Source organism: Rhyacophila brunnea, unplaced genomic scaffold (assembly GCF_057557595.1).
Source record: "Rhyacophila brunnea isolate RB1 unplaced genomic scaffold, BYU_Rbru_1.0 scaffold_3, whole genome shotgun sequence".
NCBI classification, from domain to species: Eukaryota; Metazoa; Arthropoda; class Insecta; order Trichoptera; family Rhyacophilidae; genus Rhyacophila; species Rhyacophila brunnea.
Genome location: NW_028232965.1, coordinates 57,814,332 through 57,833,908, shown reverse-complemented (window position 1 = coordinate 57,833,908; position 19,577 = coordinate 57,814,332). Strand labels below are relative to the sequence as shown.

The following is a 19,577-nucleotide window of genomic DNA, read 5'->3' as shown; positions in this document are numbered from 1 at the left end:
AATCATTAATACAATGCATTTTCACCATGAATTGACAGTTAACACAATAAAAAAATAGCATATGTATATTTATTTGGCCTCTGCTTAGCACCCTCTTAAGGTATCCATAGCGTGTGATTGAGCCAGCTCCAATTATATTATGGGCGGAACCAAGAGTCATAGCCACCCCTCGGATGAATTAAATCCTAAAATACATTTTGTTAATATTTCACCATTGACGAATATAATTCAAAAACCATTTACATCACAACCTTATAAGAAAATGCATAAATTTATAAGTTTAAATAAAGTCAATTAAAAATTTTTAAAACTGCGATCAATGTAGAATATTTTCTTCTTACATAGATGGGATAATGTTCGGTAAGTATTCTCCCTTCAATTATGCTATGCATATTTTTTCATAAGAGTATATCTGGGATTAATGAATGAATCTCATAAAGACACCACATCAAGTGACGTACGGAGGTAAGTTCAAAACGATTAATGTGGTGTGCGTCACACGTATTACGTACATGATGTGATGCCCCCCGACTACTGTTGTATTATAAATTAATAGTACCTACCGTATTATGAAATTTTGACTTTCGGGGGACAAGCAAGTTAATGTGATTTACTGATAATTTTCATTTGAGTATTTTAATTCAATTACAACTAACAATTTATTGAAATCTATTATAAAGTATGCGTTCGTCGAACACTACATATTTTATCAAACAGTACATTTCTTTATAAAAACAATCATTAAATAGTATGCAACTAGAAATGACCCACCCTTCAACGAACAGATGTCAACAGTTTTGGAGTTATTGTAAAATCATCTTGATTATTTTTTTGTATTCATTGGTAAATTTTAAATGATATGATCAGTGCACCTTAAAACTGAATTCATATTTAACCAATCAATGAAATATGCAATGTATGTGATTATGTTCAATGTGTGTAAAAAACTGTTTTGAATAAATTATTTACTTGATTATTATGATTGACATTCAATGGAATTGGAGGGTAAGAAAATAATTATATAAAGGCAATTTTCCCAAAGCATTATTTTTTATTCAAAAAATCATGGTTTAAACCTCAGTCATGTACGCTCTGCATACATAATATATTTAATTACAATGCATTGCTTTTAAAACTAGAATGTCCATGAATCAGTGAAGAGTCGGCTGCACCAGTCCTCTGTAGAGCTACAAGCGCCGAGTAGAAAAATTCCATCTGCTTACATCAGTGAATCTAGAATCATGCAAAAAATTAGGTAGTTGACTTCTTGAATTTACATAAAATTACAATATCAACCCAAAAATATTTATCCACGACCCATTGAATTGATTGGCTTTCATCATGTTTCTATAGACATTATAGTTGATTAGAAATATACACAATTAAGCTGAGTTGGTTTTAGAATATCTTGAGAGCCTGACAATTGCATGAAAATTATATTAGAAAAAATTATTGTTTATTTCATAATCTCTACTAAGTAAAAAATCCACTGGATCAAGCAAAACCCAATGCCATTCCAGTCTAATGTAATTATAAGTTTTTTTGGACCATGTCTGATCCGAAGATCATATGGACCTTTTTGGTTTGTATTAACAGTTTTTTTTTCTTTTACAAGAAACGGATGTTATCCATTTGTTCTACCTATGAATATTCCGACTCCAAACAAACACATGATGAAAAACAATGTGTATTTGCCAGACCCAGGATTCGAACCAGGGACCCACCACATTATAAGCTGACGCATTAGCCGCCATCGGCCACCGTTGGGCCGTAAAAAATATAGGTTATACATTTATTATGAATAAACTATAAAGCTGCAATCATAGACTATCTGCAATATTATATCAGTTACACATCCATATCTTCGATTACATAAGACTTTAGACTATATTTTGTATTAAAAATGTTATAACTAACAAGAGCATGTTTCCATGTTGACCCTTGAGGTAATGCAAGTCACGAAAGCATTATAAAGACAATATGGAATCTGAATAAAAATGTCTTATTAAATTATTATAACAACATTAAATCAATGTTCTATGTTTCTTTAGCAATACTTAATCAGTTTATCCATAAAATCTTTCAATTGTGTTTTGGTGACCAAACTCGTTAAGGTTCCCCGACGAAGGAAAATGTCCAACCAGTAATTAACGCAAGTTTACCAACTTGACTATACCTATTAATTTAATAATTTTTATTTATAATAAGGAAAAATGAAGGTAGTAAATACATTTACATGGACTTTCCTTTGTCGGGCCTACATTATTGATACATCACCCATTCGGCGGGTTAATCCAGAATCTTCGACCGACATTGGCATATCTTCCAGGAGTTATATCACTCCATGTATATAATATCAAGTGGAAAATATGATTAACCTGAAATCAGATTAGCATGTAGCAAATATTATATAAACAGCCCTGTCTAATAGAGGCTCCAACGTAACCCGCAGTATGATTAATATTTTTATGCATCTGAAATGGATTTTAGATTTTTTTTAAAATTTGATTTATTAACAAATTGATGTTAATTATTGCATATTTCAATAATAAAACTTTTATGTAACAAAGTAGTTAAATGTGTGCTCATCATAATCTGCTAAAATAATATTGAGTGATGCTTGCAAAGGTTATGAAACTGAATAAATAAGTACCTACATAATATTAAAAATAATAAGTTTATAGGTGACAACGCCAGTTTTTAAAATGAATCAATTGATTCGTTAAACCATACTCACCATTAAGTCTGTAATAAAGAAAAATTAATAAATTGACACAAAATCAACAAGGACAAGTGAAGAATTAGAAATAGCAAAATCCATTAAGTAAATGTGTTTGTGCAAAGTCAACCTACCATCCAAGGTAGAGATTGAAAGGTAAATTATTAATAATATCTGTGTTGGTCTAATCGCTCGACGAAATAAAATTTGCTATCGATTCTAATGCCGTAGCTATACGTAAATTTGATGCAATCAGTTCGCGAGATGCTGTTCTATTGTCATTTATGACATCTTGAGCCATATTTAGAGCTGACTCAAGCGCGACAGTACTACGGGATTGTGTGTCCAACATCTCCCGAAGCAACGTACAGAACGTGCTGTGCGTGTTGCACACCTCGTTTAATTTCATCTCCTTCATTTTCAACGTATCTTGCTGAAATTTATCCAATATTTCCATGTGTTTTTTGCCAATGTCACACATTGCCTTTAAGTTTGACGCCTTGTTACGTGGTAGACACGGTGGGCCTACTACCTCTGAAACATGCAAATATTCTGGCGCTGCCACCTGTACCCTACGCTGTGATGTTGGCACGGCCAACTCCTCAATGGTATCGTCATCTGGATTCTCAATCATTGACTCCGGTACTTCATCTAGGCCTCGGACGGATGTCGGATGTACGAATTCCAATACTTGCAGATCTATTCCGGTTAAAACTTGGGCAGTTGAAGGTCCGCCTCCTGTAGCAGTCGAGTCTCTGATTATTGCGGCTTGCTTCCCTTTCGTATTATTCCGTATATCGTGCCATGTCTGCAAATTATTAACCATTAGTTAAACACACCTTCACCTATATCATCTGTCAAGTTAAGGCGTGTCAACAATGAAAGACCCCGAACAAATAACCAAACGCGTACAAACTAAAAGGTTGGTATAATTTAACTACACCATGCGTCAACTTGAGATAAATTAACTTTAAAGAGGCCCATTATAAATATACACAGCTGTTTCCATGATTTTACTAGTACGGGTATTCGACCTTATAATACTTGTGACACCCTTTCATAAAACCCAAAAAATTAAACGCACATTGAACGCTGTTTGAATAATTATGAAATACCAAACCACAAATTATCGGTATTACACCGACCACAGTTCGATCGTGCCTCCGTTGTATTTTTATATTAATGAATCACTGCTGGGCACTCAAAATATATTAAGTTAGTACTTATAGCATATGTATAGTATTGGGTAGTGGGTACTCACCTTTCTCCAATGCTTCCAGTCTTTATTTGAGCCCGGAATCGTATTCAAAGTTATCGCACTACAATATGGTTTTCTTTCCATCTTGACCTGAAAAAAATAGAAAAACGTAACCTTACCAGACTGGATAAAGAAAACGAATGATGTAATTTTTGCGTCGCGTTTACTATATAGTAGGTATTTTGATTTCACAGGAGTTCCCGGCGACTATTTCATCGTAAATTCAATGTTACTACCTACAAGCCTGAAGAGTTTACAATCCGAAAAAATAAATATGGGTGTTGTATAGCTTAAAATGAATCAAAGACAGAAGATGTATGTTATATTTTGACGTTTATAATATTATATCCATAGAGAAAACAAAAGTGGTAGATACCTAGGTGTAATGTTGAGATGGACATAACCTTACCTAATTTCAATTAAGATCACTTTATTGAAGCTTCTCCTTTCTTTTGCTCGACGAAGGACGTAAATTCGTGTTCCTGTTTCCCGATTTACATGTTTATTTTGATATTTCGTTTCATATGTGACAGTGACATTGAAAATCAAAATGTCAAAATGAATAAGTTAGGTGTCGTCCACGACAATTACCAATTTATAAACAATAAAGATGCCAAATTATTATATTATTCACAATGTTACTTAATACTCTGTTATCTTGAGTTCAATTAATTATGTTAATGTTTTATAATGGTTTGTAATGAATAAATACCTACATACAAATAAATGTTATTGAAGACATTGTGTTTATTTTGTTAAATCTTGTTTTACAGTGTAATAATATCATATGGTTTCGCAATTATGTAAGGTTATATTCTACGTACATATATCTATATCATAAATACTAAATCAATCGAATATTGTAGGAATTATACACAAACATAACCAACAAAAATAATGATTTCGTTTGACATTTCATTTTTGACGTTTCATCTTGTACCATAGACACCGATTTTCTCGGTTTTGGCGATGTTGCCAACTGGTCACTCGCGAATTAAAATAGTCCGTAGCGAGTGGCTTCAAAAATACATATTATCGTATACGGCATGAAACGGGTGATACTAACTTGTCATCCCACACGGTTGTCGACCACACGAGTCGATAGTTACGAATTCGGGCTGCTGGATACACATTAACTGGAAATATACGTATACATACATTATAATCATTTTTGTTATTCTATTTTTTTATTATTTACATATTTTTTATAACTTACATTTTTTTAATCTATTTAATTTTTATTTTTATATCAATAAAAACACATTTACAATTTAAAAGGAAACCTTTTTTTTTCATTATGTACATTCTTTACATTAGTGAGCCTATATTTTGTGACTGGGAAGACATATTTTCAGGCCAAGTGGCAGTAATATACAGAAGGGCCATGCCGGTCACCGCGTGTCGAAAAAAGCACTGCGCGCGTGCCCGCCGGCGCTGTAGAACAACTCTAAGGCAGGTCTTCTTTGCCAGTCACCGGTGACCCCCATGGCCCCCTGAACGTAATCCAATGCCGGTCACCGGTGACCCCCATGGCGATCAACGTGTTAAGTGTCTAAGTACCTACCTAATTGTTGTTTTCGCCGACAATAATGAAAAAGTATACACGCATATGGTTGAAAAATCCAAGGTTTGTGAAGTCCGTAGGTACCTACCAGCGTTCATTACAATAAACAACATCTTTTGTAGTTTATGAAGGCCATGCTTGTTTCGAGGATTTTGACGATGGTTTTCAGGTTTTTTATTTTCGACTTTCTTTGTTATGTGACCGCCCATGTTTACGCGGTTCATTTAATAAAATTACAGTATTAGTCCGTTTTTACGTACATTTTTTCTGAAATTAAGTGAGATTTTTTTTTCCTCTTAATTTTATGTCAAGGGGGAAGTTATTTTAAGTGTTTCGGCAGAAAAAACGGTTTTTTGATAGATGTCTGAGTTTACGTAGGGACAGTCGATTTATCATTCTGTTCCTATTTCATATTTTTTACGGGATTTATTTTATTCCAAAAATAGCTGGCCTACAAGTGTCCACCTAGTAAAAATTGGCCGGCAGTGATAAGGTTAAATATTTTGGGGCCATACCTAAATATGATTTCGTATAAATAAAAAGGATTTCAAGTTATACAGATTTATATTTTTATAAAAATCGATGTTTTTTTAAATAAATATAAAAAATATTAAAACTTTGAATTAGTTAAAAATCTGTACGAGGAAAAATTGAAAACTTAATAAACTAAATTTTAATAATAAATATGACCATAAAATATAATCTAATAATAACGTAACGTGTACGTAAATATGTAACAAATTCACATTTTTTTACAATAATTGTAGTTTATCTTTGACTTCAAATAAAAATAATTTTTCTTTTTATTGTTTTCAGATACATAATATTTGTTAATTAAAACAGTTGAAATTGTAAATTATCAAAAAATGTCTCAAATTGCTAGCTTCGTATTTTCCGCTAGGTGCCTCTGGTTTGTAGAAGCCTCCCACTTAAGTTTTCTGTAATATATTATTATCAAAAAGATTTTGACTAATTATTCATATTTTCAATATTTTTTGTATTTACAATTATATTGGAAGTGGTTGAAATTTTTTTTATTCGTATTTCTACAAAAGTAGTATTTTCTAATTATCATCGACTCAAGCAATTAAAATTACCATGATTTTTTACACAAGTTTTTCACTATTCCAAAAAGAAAATTGGCAATACCATCTGTGTTACAGACGCGCTAAACTGGTTGCAACCCAATAGGCGTAATGAAAGTCGACAGTGACCGATCACCGTGAAAAATACATTCTCTTCCAGTTTGCTGGAAAATTGTCGGTAAAACAGAACTCTCTGTTTATCTGTGCGACGCGACGCTTTGATCACGTTGCTCTCCTCCATCCGCACGATATCGTTTTGGATTTGTTTGAAATGGAAAACAGTTGCAGTTGGGTTTTGACAGCCCACGTGAATGGGGTGTGATTATATTTCTCGATAAACTTTTTTTGTTTTTATTTCACTTCAATCTCCGTATCGTTTGTTCAGTGATAATAAAAACAACGCGAACGAATTTAATTCGATAATCATTGAATTAAAGACACATTAAGTTTAAAATTAACATTACTTTAAGTTATACATTGTTATAAAAAATATATTAGTTATATTTTATATTGTGGTGGTTGTATTTAAGATTATTATACTAATTATTTTAAAATAATAAGAGTGCAATAAAGTTTGTGACAAAAAGTGTAAAAAATAAAGAAACAAACATTTTGTTTTTTTTCTTATAAAAATAGTTTGGACATAAACAAAATAAAAACGTAAAGAAAGGTAAAAAAAAACGTGATTCTTATCGGAATCTTATTGGATTTTACGATTCTGCAAGAACATAAAAATTTTATATAAACTGTTCCATAAACCGAGGAGAATTATTGTAATTCGACAATAATAATTTAACCTTTGTTAATTTTATTATTTCACGTTGAGAATTGCCGCAACTTTTTGCTGCACTTTATAGGTAAGTGTTACACGCTCGTTTTATTTCTATTTTATCGTTTTATCATATTATTGTTTTGTTTATACTAATTACGTTTGAAGTAAGTACGTACTTTTTTGCGTACGTTTCTAATGTGTGGGAATTGCAATTTCTTAACAAATATGCATAATTTAAATAAGGCTAAACAATAAAAATATCTTTTTTATGTGATACAAATTTACATATTATTATTATACCTGAGTATATTTTTGGGTTGCTTTCCCTAATGAAAAATAATCATCTATAAACTTCAATAAAACCTAAATAATTGCATAAGAATGGTTAGGTATCTGAAAATTAGTGATAATATTATATCTACCTACTTACTCGTATTAAACTTAATATTTAGTTTTATTTAAACGCGCTATCTCCAAAATTTTGTATAAATAGATATAGGTATATACTTATATATATATTTTTTTTTATGTTACTTTTTTTGTATATAATTTAATTATTCTTCCTCATTTTTCTTATCTAATTTTCTTATGTAATTTCTTTATATTTATGTTATTCTTACTCTCTATCTTGTTAGGCTTAACTATCTTATAATGAATACATGGAAACTTTGCTGGTTGCAATAACTTTTCATTATTATATTTTAAATTTTTGTAATCAATATGTAACTTAAAATAAAAAAATAAAATAAAAATATTATTATGTAGGTTTAAGTAGGTATGTATTAATTTTGAATTTGTGTCAGAATAAAGTCAGTAAGTAGTAATAATTATATTATATAGTATTTCCAATTATTTCATTGACTTGATTACTACGCATAAGTCCTCATAAAATATGTTATTGATAAAAATGTTTACAATATATTTTAGTGCCTACCTTCATCGGCTTCTTCCGTTTATTAATAATACATAATCTGATTATAATTATGATACATAGGCAATCTTTCTTATAAGATTATTGTCACTGTATAAAAGCCATTTAATTATTTAATATTAAAGTAATGGCAGCATATTCAGTGTTTTATAAATTATATTGGTCCCTTAACTTGAGTGTTTGTAAGATTCGGCGGAGACGTCGATTCTTAAAACTCAAAAGTCGAAACCTTTGGGCCTTAGATGCCACGTCTCACAGCCTGCGTCACCCTACAAAATCAATCTATGCGCTGCAGATCTCATATGGCTGGAGGCGCGGGCCGTATCGATGGACTAACAAAATTGGCGCGACCTTTTTCATTCAAATTTGGAGCGTAATAGAGTAAAGTTTAGTGTGGATGCCGTAGTCTACGAAATAATACTATAATCTGTCAGTGTACAGTAACGTCTCGTGGGGGTAGGCAGATTGAGCGTCGCTTGGGGACGGCAGTTACTCGGTGGGCGGTAAATCGAGGAGAATCATTTGGAATATACATAAATACGAGTATGATATATAGAAATAGCTAAAATTAATTTGATTACATGTTGTACAATAATAGCATAGTAAAATGGTATGAAAATAATGACTCAGTATATTGCTAAATAGTACAAACCAAATGTGTCAACAAAAATCAACCAAATAGCACCTCAGACTTGGTTATTTGATTGTCTAACTTAATTATCTAAGTATATTATATTTATTCGCTTTTTAAATCTAAATTTAATTATGTATGTGTTAGTGGTATAGGTACCTATATTTTGTTACTAATGTATCCATACAACACATTTATTGGATATTGGAGTCATTAAGGGATGATAAAAATTACTATATAAAAAAATGGGGTGGTATTTTGGCGCTGCCTAGGGGCGGCATTTTGTCTAGGGACGTCACTGTCCGTGTAAGCATAATATAATAAGCATCGTTGCTAAAATTTGTTTAATTTAACATTAGGATAAAACATTGCGAGTATTGATTCAATGTCGTCATCAATTATCACTTATGAGGCTTACTACTCCTGATTCGTCATATTTTCATCCCAGATTACATACGTCTGTTCCATTAGCATTTTCTCAGAATCAATTTATTTTCATTTATTTTGCCATTTAAATGCCGGCCTATAGAGTCGAGGGTCCCAGGTTCGAATCCTGGGTCTGGCTAGTACACATATTGTTTTTCAATTTGTGTATGAGTCAGAGTATGGACCAAGTAGGACCAAGTAGGACTAAGAGTATGAGCAAGTGGCTGACATCCATTTCTCGTAAAAACAAAAATCTGTCAATACAAACCTCCACTCTGTGGAGGCCCATATGATCCTATTAGGATCGGACATGGTCGAAAGAAAAGAAAGAAGAAACTGAGATCATTATAAGTGAACATTATTGTATTATTTGATTATTTTTTAATAGCCCGGTAAATATTACATATCTGTGTATGTACTATAGGTATGTATCACCTGCCGCGGAGTAGGGGTTAGTGTGTTACGCTTTTGATCGCGGGTCACGGGTACATATCCCACGACTGGTTGAAATTAATTATGATAATTTTCCAATCTGGGTATTTATTTGAATCCAGGGCCTGAAATCGAGGGGTTTGAGCGAATGGATAACAACAAATCCTCTTATTAAACGACTGCCATGATTACCTCCAAATTTAATACGTCCATACGCTCCGTCTTGGAGGAACTGAAAATGATAGTATACCTACCTATATATTGATTTAGGAAATATTCATTTCGTAATTTTTTTGATGCCCGAACTGTGATGCATGTCATATAGATCTTGATTTCACCACCCTTGGTAGTAGTTATGCAACACACGTAGATACTTCTCATATTATATAGTTTAACATTAGTTTCAGTTAACGCAATTGAATTGAATATAATCATATTTTTAATAATAAATGTCAGATATTACAAACAAAATGTGATTTTGTGTATTTTGCCGACTCCTTCATCCTGCCGCCCAGGTGCTGTGCTTCCCCATCAACCCTGCTTGGCGCATCACTGCATTTAAAAAAAATATTTAACAATTTAATATTTCTACTGTGGCAATTAAAACGTATTTTAATTTGGTATGGGCGTATACGGTAAATAATCATATTTTGTGTCACCGGTACGTTTGCCACAGATAATGAATAGAATTCTGATAGACAATATTCAATACACCACATTTTGATGCAGGGTTTTGAATGTGTGAGTGTCCTACGAAAATGAAATACGCATTATGCAGTGCAATAGTATGTGTAATACACAAATATTAAATGAGCGTCAATGCATAAACCGAGAGCAGTTGTCAGTATTCGACGTATGACGTATTCTTGACACTATTCAAGTTGTTTATCCCGGGTTATTCCTTACTCGAGATCGGTTACCTGCTACTCCTTAACCGTACGTAGGTATTTCAGTTCCCATTATTTCTGAGTTCCCTGGCTTGCCATTTGTGAATGTTAGTATAATAGACCCGGGTCTCAAAATAAGATTAAAATTTAAAAATACAAAATACAAAAGTCTATTACTGATGCATTGAATTTTGATAGTAATTATGCCACACCAGTGTATATAAGACAAGGTGAAATTTATCACATTATCGTACATAGTAAACAACCATTTCGATCCAAACTCCTGTAAAACGCGTATTATTATAGAATATTGGTTCAATAGATGAGTTCGACAGTTATTTGACACATATTATTATATAATATTGGGTTAATAGATGAAAAATAGTCACTTATTTAATGCAAACTTCGTAATATAGGTCTAACTCTAAAGAATAATAAAAATGACCAAGATGCCGTGAACGGTGATGACTGATGTCGTTCGTGTACTTACTTACTTTTAACTTTTAAGTCAGCCGCACTTTCATAATAATTGTGCGATAAATCTACTTTGATCAACCTGTTACTAACTTACTTGCCATCTAGGTACTAAACGGAGAATCTCAATCACTATCATCATTTCAAATCGTTGATATTTTTTCACCAACGTTTTATACTCAATTGTGGATATTAAGATCAGATTTTATTCCATGCTAAGTGGATTATATTTCCTGAATAGTTTCATCATAAAATATTACTAAAATTTCATCTTTATCGTATTTGTAAATTCATTATACTACTCGTGTATATAATCAATCAAATTACAAATACCTTGTAAGTGACTGTGAATCTTGACCTTTTGCAACTGTTTTCAAGTTCTAACCGTGGCTAGAGTAAAAATAGTTTCGTTACAATAATAATTAGGCATTCATTTTTTTTATCCATTCGCGATATTAAAAAAAGTGTAAAACAGGATAATATAATTCGTATATTCTAATTGTTTCTTATGTATAACTAGGTAACAAAAACTAAATAAGTGTTAGATTTTCAAATACGTAGGTACTATGTAAATATTAATAACACATGTATTTTTTTGTTTAAATTTGTACTTATTTTTCTTTATAAAAAAATATGTATAATTATACTAAACTAGCATAGCCAAACTGATTACTAACCATATTATGCGATACCAGCTTTTTCTGTTTACTGATTTAATTACTAATACCCAGCATCAATGACATTAATATGGACGAAGCATCTGGAAAAAAATGACACTCATTTTTTTGTCGGGTCTGCCGAATGGCATAATCTGTTCTAACACCATTACAATAAAGGTGATATTGCTATAAATTCCCGGTGCTTTTTGTCGGGTCTGCGGAATGATTTGGTTCGAAAGGGTTCGCTCAAATTAATATTGACACTAGAAACACTGTTCTAACGCCATTACAATAAAGGTGATATTGCTGTAAATTCCCGATGCGTGATATCGCTTAATGGAAATTGCTTGACGTCTACCTATACATGTGCGAATGTCGCTATCCGCGAATTTACTTGCTGGCTACTGTACTGAATTTATTATAAGTATCGTTTATTATCTCAAAATATTTATAAAATAAATATCCAACGATTTTTTTTAACTTTAAATACATATAATATATGCATATATTATATATAAATGATATCAATAGAACCCACACTAAATTTAGAACGGAACAAAAAAAAACTGGCAACATTTTAATGTCACCAAATTCTTTCATCCAAATATGGCGCTAAGAACATAATATCGTGGGAAATTTTTCCAAAAGGATACTTTTTCAGTAAAACGGTGATCGAATCAATAATGACTTTGCATAATATTAAGTAAGTACCTATTCAAGTTGTTTTTTTTCTTTAACAAAAAACCAACGGATTTTCGCCTCAAACGCCGGATCAAATATAGTTTTTATTAGGTGGGTACATTCATTGTTAAACTTTTTGCGAAGACCGACGGACCAACCGATCACGTTTTGGGATCAGTGATTTTCGTATTTTTTTTTTATTTCTTTAAATTAAATAATATTTTAATGGGTATTACATAAAATTTTCTTTAATAAAAAAATATCAGGCTATGTCTATTTGCCTACCTAATTGATAGTTAAACACAATTAAAAAAGCCAGAAAAGCTATTACAATAGTCGTAAAATAATAGTTTGAAATTAATCACAAATAATATGGAATCTCACTAAAAATAATTCACACAGCAGTTTGATTTATATTTTATATGTACCAACTATTTTTCTCTCAATTGTTTTTATATTATTTAACTGCTGATGAATATTTTACAATAATATACTCTATAATAATTATATACTTAATGGGAATTTTTGTAATAATTAATGAGCTACCTACTCATAATTTCAATATCGTGGTTCACCGCTGAATTTAAAAAAAATACTTATTTTTACATTCGGATGCCTCAGGTGAAGGTTTTTCCAATAATATGCATCTGAATTCTCACATGACTAATAAAAAACGGCGCTATTTATACTAGAAGAAAGCTTTTCAGTTACAATCATTCCAATTGAGACATGATAATAATTTATTGACGTGCGGTTATTCCGGACTACGCCAAATCAAATCCAACCAAATAAAAGAGACTGAGCATTATCAGATCTCTGCATGTTTTTTTTATAACTATTCTTTTCCTTGGCGCACCTTTATCAATATAAAATAAATACCTGCATAGTTACTTACCTTCGATTCATTCAAATTTATTAACCTTAGGTATGTTAATATGCGTATACTATATGCTTTGTAATTTTGTTACTGCTAGGTGTGCATGTTGTGTTTTAGTGATGTCCTTGGCCGATTAACGCAATGTGGTAATTACAGTTCAAAGAACCCGAAGCTTTTTTGTTTGTTGATAAAAGTGGCTCACCTTCTAACGGAAGTGGTTGATAATAATGTCGTCCTTGGGATAGGTATTATCTTTCTTTTCTTGCGCGTACTTACTGTCAGATTGTTTTTTACAATGGCAGCCAACCATGACTTTCTTTGTATACCTACTTACTGACTGCAACTTAAAACGGCTCAGCCTTTCGGAAAAATGGCTATCTATCCATTTATAGAGTATATAATATACACTATTTTATGTACTTAATCATTTCACTAAAGTATATTTTGTACATAGAGGTAAATTTATTAATTTATTATAATGTATAAACAATGGAGTCATTTTAACCTGATTCGACCTGACCCGACAGAATAACTGTGAATGATACATATGTGAAATATAATTTAATTCAAATAAATGAATACCAATTAAATGTACAATTTTATAATAATCATCATCATAAGCCTGAATCTGTCCACTGCTGGATGAAGGCCTCTCGAATCTGTTCCATTTCTCTCCGTCCTGTACGTTTCGTTGCCACGTACTTCCGCAGAACTTTATCATTTCATCGATCCAGCGTCCTCTAGGTCTACCTTGCGGACGTTTTTTACCTCTTGGATACCGCTGGATGACTAAATTTGTCCAACGAGTGTCCTTTCTTCGAGCTATGTGTTCAGCCCATTTCAATTTGAGGTTTTTAGCAAACTCTATTACATCGCAAACCCTTGTCTGTTCCCTTATCCACTCATTCATCTTTTTGTCCTTTCACGTTATGCCTAGCACGTACCACGTTGTGCTACTCTAAGTTTCTGGATCTCTCTTTTACTTAGGGTCCATGTTTCACACGCATATGTGATTACGAGAAACACACACTGGTTGAACACTTTGCTGTTAAGGCACAAATGTGCCTAAAATTTTATAACACTATAGACATTTGTGAATTGTTTATATTACAAAGAACCACATTAATCTTAACTCTTCCTTGATTAGTCATATACAATTATTATATTAACAACAGTTTTATGAATACGCGTGTACAGCAGGGATAATAATTAAATGTACCCAGAAATAAAATGCTCAAGCGATGGATCCCTTAAGTCGTCACGTCGTGTACATACTGAATTTGGTATTATCATAACAATGATAACTCGGCTCGACTTACCCATTAAATATTAGAATAATGCGATAAAAATCTGTAGTCCCCGAAAGAGCCCATTAAAACACCTTTTGGTAAAATAAATTGTGATATAATTATAAAACATAATTTATGAGGTTTTAACTTTACTCCTTTCTATGTGTTAATTAATGGCTATATAGTTACCCCATTTGGGTAGAGTTCTTTGTCAAACTAAAATGTTATTTTTGACAACGCTGTTTAATATAATATTATACCTAATTGGTAAAACTGAATCAAGTATCATAGCAATTTATCATGGGTTAAAACGGTTAAAATAATTAACTGTGTAGTTTTCTTAACATTTTTAGTTTCTACCAGCTTATGTTCGTTGAAATTTAAAATATTAATTGTAAAATTAACAACACAGATTGAACACAGGTGTTATATGAAGGTCTGACTTGTAAATGCATGATAATCGTTTATTCTTACCGGGATCTTCGATTCAATCTCAAAACAAACGGCAGTAATCCAGTAGACAGACTTTACGGGGTATGATTACATACGTCTACTGAATAAAAATATTATAATACATCTGAAATATAAATTTTCCATTATTCTTTTAAATTATTGAGCTTCTTTGTCGAGCGTCGATTTCGGGCTTTTATATAATTATTAATGATCGTTAACCGTATATTTTTTAGGTATGTACTTCTATAATACCTTTAAACATACATTGTAAAATATGAACATATTATATTATATTTTTATTTATGATAGGGTGGTCTTAAATGAAGTCAGAAAAGATGCACTGACTTAGTGTAATTTAAACAATATTTAGAAATGACTCAGTTGTTCTAAAAATAAGAAAATTCAACTATACAGACATTAATGGCCGATGATGGAACGCAAATTATTAATATTGCTGTAACTTTCATTTCTCTCCATTTCCTGAGCTTTCAACACAATACTCTTGTGATCATATTATTAGTGGTGTACCTACACTTCCTATCAACTGGTTCGTATTTTAATCGTGAACTAGACACGTTAATAATAATTACCTAATAGTTACTTTTAAAATTACTTAATAAAGGTATTTAATTATGCAGTATGGCCTAGTTTATATTTTAGAGCCATTTTCAACAAAACTTTTCTGCGACAACATTACAACGCAAATAATATTTATATTTAGTGCTTTTTTAGTTATTTTTATACGTTGGGAAAAGAAACAACTGATACTCTAGATTTATACATGTTAACCGGTATGGCAGAACGTCTTTAATTTGTGAAGAATGATAAAACCACTATTGTCGTTACCTACCGAACATACAGCAATAATTATCAACAGGCTCGCATCAGCGATGTTCAAGTTTATCAACCAGTTCTTGGGAGCCGATAGATAATACACACCACTATTGATTATGTGTTTATATTTGATTTTTTTGCCTTCTGTCATCGGCCATCATACGTCATGTCTTCTGTTAATCGCGCTGCGGCGTCGCGCGTCGTGTCAGTTGAGCGGCGAGCGCTGCGATGCGTAAACTGTGGACGGGTATTATTCGACCGGCTCGTGTTTTTTTCTTACTGGGGCTCGGATTTGGACGGGCAGTCATCGCTTGTCTCCGGACTCCGGCCGCTTCCAAATCTCGAGGCATTGACCACCTCACACTGATGTAAAAAAACATCTAACCATTATTATTGTTAGATCAACTTAGGGCTGTCACTTCTGGACAATAAGACAAGAGCTCAAAAAAACAATACGAGAACACCAATAGGACGCGGTCTAAAATTTAATTAAAATATTACTTCCTTTTTTGTTACTTTGATCTTACAGTTTTGGATTGTGGGTGCTTACATCAGTTTCGTGATATAATCATTAATATGTAGACTATCATTTAAAAAGACATTTGTATATACATATATCACAACTATTGTATACATTCTAGTGGATTTAAGTTTTGTATGAATATTAGAATTTAATAAAATTATTCGACTTTTCCAATCCAAACAAGTGACAAATCGCTACTATTCAGGAGAGCAAGAAGAGTGAAAAAAATTCGTGTTAATGAGAACAACTTCGTGCTTAGTATTGGAGTTTTTTTCTTTCATTTATGGCAGAATAATATTATTATTAAATTTTGGAGTAGTTATATAGTGTTAATTTATTTATTTGCAATTATAATTTTTAAATCACTTAATTTCTTTTGGCTGTCCAAGCAAAAATACAAAATTCATAAAGAAAACACCGAATTTTTTTTTTCAATTATTTAATTCATGTTTTTGTTTGTATTTCTGTTTTATGTTCATTATAATCATTTGTATTTGGTACGTTACGTTAATTCTTATTAGCTTACTGTAGGGTTATCACTTACGCTCAAATTGGAAAATCGTAACTCCGTTTGCAATCATCGTATACACCCTATTGAGACTCTGTAGATATTTTTTTGTAAACTTAACCTCATACTTTATTCAAAATCACCAAAATGTTACTTACGCCCTTTTGGCTTAGATCGTCGTATTAGTATTTATATTTTTATTATGATGTTGTGAACGTCTTTAACTTATAATGTGCTATATTCCCACAAATAAGTAAATAATTTTTAATTTTCATTTCAAAGATAACTATTAAAGTACTTAATAGTATCTACGTACATACATATAGTTTTAGTGGTGGCTTTATATCCTTATAGATGAACATATTACTATATTATATATAAATGTATAATGTAGAACATAGTTTCTGTCCGCGAACATTTTTGGATGGGCCGCAAAAATTTTCTGCAGTTCAAAAATAGTTACCTAGAAACCCAACATTTGAAGTGGGGTTGTATTATATTTCGACAATTGTTTCAAAAATAGTTGTAAACATAAATATTTATTATTTTATTCCAATGTTGATGGTCCGCAAAACATTTTTTGATTTTTTTGTGGTCCACGGATGTAAAAATGTTAAGAAATTGTTAAATTTTATTTTTAAAGATCCAGTGCACACGCAAAAGGTGAATCAATATTATCCGTATTTTTATGTTTGATAAATGAGGAGCTGGCCCGAAATGGCCGAGTGATAATATATACCTACTTGGTAAGCCGAAGGTCTTGGGTTCGAATCCCGGGTCTGGCAAAAGTCACATGTTGTTTGTCAGTGTGTGTTTGGACCGAGAGCATGGTGGGGAAGTTGTTAACATCCATTTCTTGTATTCAGTGAGGCGGTCAAGGTCCCCACCGGATTGTAAAGCCAATGAAAGAAAGACATGGGATTTGGATTAAAGTTGGTGCATAACCAAGGTAACCGAGTTGAGTTGAACGGTTTTATTACTAACGATCCATTATTACTATTTCACGAAAATAGAATATTCATATTTTGATTTATAAGTGTTTTAGTGGGTGGACAATTCATTCAAATTAGATACGTTATTATGAAAAAAATAATAACATTTTAGACTTCATCTAGTATATTTATATCCAAGGTTTGGATGCATGTTTGAATACTTTTTCATACACAATGACGTTGGTAAATAATGATGTAACCTTCCGAATAAATGTCACTTGTACCTACTTATAATTATTTTGATAAATATTATTATTTATGAAAGTTGAAGGAATGTGCATTGATATTTTATAATATTAAAAATAGCTCTAGGCTGACTCATACTATAAAGCTTGGACTACCTATGTTCCCACCACCACCCGTCATATATGTGTAGCCGTGCATATGCACGGCCACCTTCTATGACATTATAAACGTGTCTGAAATAAGTGATTTTAAGTGCTCATTCCGTCCCGAGACGGACCTTTTAGATACTAATTCTTGTATTGTAATTAGGTAGGTACGTTTAATTACAATTTAAAAAAATCTAAGATGAAATTTGTTGTACTGCAACCCTACAGTAAGACTGTAGACTCGAACAACTTTACTATCCTATGTCATGTGAATAGCGTAACGTGATTTGAAATGTTACCAGACCTGCTGCTTTTGCATTACAAAAGGAATATAACGTGTATGTATGAATTCTTTTTTATTATTACTTTTATCATATGACTATATTTAAGTTGTACTTAAATATTTAAATTTTTGACACGAGCGACTTGACAGGATACCCGAAAAAAACTATTTAACGCAATTACTTTTAAATAAAAATATAATAATATCATGATATCACGATTATCAGTGGATATTAATATTTATTTCCGCCAGCTTTTAATATTTACAATTACTTTATAATATACAGATGGATAATTGAGAAAATGATAAGAACGCCTTGACTTAAATTAAATTTCATAGATCACCGAGATATTTTTATAAAGACGTATATTATTGAGTTTTATATTCTAGATTGTTTTCTCGATAGCATCGTAATATGGAAATAATTCGGTCAAATAAATTATAATATATATTATTTAAAGTACTTACGGTAAATTGCAATCTTGATTGCATATTTGCAATACTATATTTGATTTCAACTCAAGGTTTAGGCATATTCTCGTAATTTTAATTCGTTATGTTATTTCTCTGCTATTATGATACGCCCATCAACGTTTACGATTAAAAACGCAGCTATAAGGCATAAATCCCACCAAAAAAGCGTTCGGTGCGCTCACTACTGGGTAGGCCTCCTCCCATCCGCGCATTACCCTTCACCTATGTAATAAGGGGCTCAAGGAACACAAAATAATTATTATTATCAGCGTCTCTCATAACAAAGCAATAAAAATATTATTAAATTTCTCGGGGCTTGTAATTAATATCAGACACGCAATAACTAAACAAAGAGTTCACTGTTCTTAAATAATGGCTTCTCGCCCATCTGTCGACGACGCTTCGAGGAGCGTGATTTTGCTTGCCGTGTTCAATGAATGGACTACGTTGTATTTTCGTTAATTCGTATCGATGAGAAGCGGAAAACGGTGAC

The 19,577-nt window shown here is 31.8% G+C and overlaps 1 protein-coding gene and 1 long non-coding RNA gene across 2 annotated transcripts in view; one reads left to right on the top strand and one right to left on the bottom strand.

Moving 5' to 3' along the window:
* Positions 1–2,468: 2,468 nt before the first annotated feature.
* On the bottom strand, positions 2,469–4,936 carry LOC147068606 (uncharacterized). Its single transcript, XR_015071404.1, has 4 exons — positions 4,802–4,936; positions 4,387–4,459; positions 3,981–4,067; positions 2,469–3,527 (listed from the first exon to the last, which is right to left on the bottom strand). It is a non-coding gene; the product is annotated as an uncharacterized LOC147068606 (long non-coding RNA).
* Positions 4,937–7,162: 2,226 nt separating this feature from the next.
* ko (Stork-head domain-containing protein knockout) overlaps positions 7,163–19,577 on the top strand; it is a 364,781-nt gene continuing 352,366 nt past the window's right edge. Inside the window, exon 1 of the mRNA XM_085952081.1 lies at positions 7,163–7,483. The gene's annotated coding sequence lies outside the window, so the exon portion shown is untranslated. The remainder of the gene's footprint in view (positions 7,484–19,577) is intronic.